Below are 1,132 nucleotides of genomic sequence, written 5' to 3'. Positions count from 1 at the left end.
TCCCCTGGCCCTTGCCTCTGTCACCATTTGGTAAATTACAGTCCTCACTACTCTGCTGAGCAGAAGGGAAGTCAGATACCTTAGAAAGTTTCCCCAAAGCCACATACTTGATAAATCAAGGACTCAATTTCACNTTTGACTCTCTGGGGCTAAAGGTCAAAACTTCTGAAAACCACGTTGACATCAGCGCCGGCAAGAGCAAGGGCCACTTTCTGAAAGTTCAGTCCCGAATGTTTGACAGACCTCATTTTTAACCTTTACAAACTTTGCACGAAGTGGGTACCAGCACCAGACTGCAAATGAGGAAGCTGAGAGGTGCCAAGCAGAAAGATCCGCCCAAGGTCACGTACCTGTTAATCAGCAAGGTCAAGAGGAGAAGGCACCTGGTTGACTCTAAGCACTGAAGGCTTCTCAATTCACAGCCCAGTGAGCACTTGACATCTGTCCTCCCTCCACAGAGTCACAGCTCACNTTGACAGCACGCCTCTGTCCTTTCTTTTCTCCAACCCATGCCTTATGCCCACTTCATTATTCTGTGGAGGACTGAACTTCCTCATTCTAGTAAATTCCTCAGAAGATTGACAGGCTGAAGAAGCCTCNCCCCGGGTCACCTCTGACTTCAGCCTCCCACACCTGCTGGGTCACAGGGTTGTTCTCTTCTCCTGCCATGTTGGCTTCCAGGAGATCACCACCAGTCTCCTGGGTGGAAATAGCATCTCTGCTCCAGATCCATTTGCACCTTGATCTCACATCCCAGGATGACTACACTCAGGCTCAAAGGTCCAGGCACTTCCTACTCAGATTCCTGAACTCACACAGTGCACACTAGGCATTCCTTTGGATGNTAGGGGTGAGTGGGAAATACGAAAGCACAATTTCCCACAAATGTGCACATGCTGCATTCTGGAAGGAGAGGCAATTAGGGACACAAAGACTCTATTATGTAACACAGAGATAACCAACACGGAAATTTGGGGATGTGGGGACTTGGGGGAGGGAACATGCTAGCCCATAGTTAGATGCATGNTTAGTCTGCATGGTTAATGGAGCCTTGGGAAGCCGGAAGGCCAGGAGCTAGGTGAGTCATTGGTAAGAATCTGTAGGAAAGGGGTCCTGGCCAGGGTGGTTGAAA

This window comes from Mus caroli, chromosome 2 (assembly GCF_900094665.2).
Source record: "Mus caroli chromosome 2, CAROLI_EIJ_v1.1, whole genome shotgun sequence".
NCBI classification, from domain to species: Eukaryota; Metazoa; Chordata; class Mammalia; order Rodentia; family Muridae; genus Mus; species Mus caroli.
Note: the sequence above shows the minus strand (reverse complement) of the source record.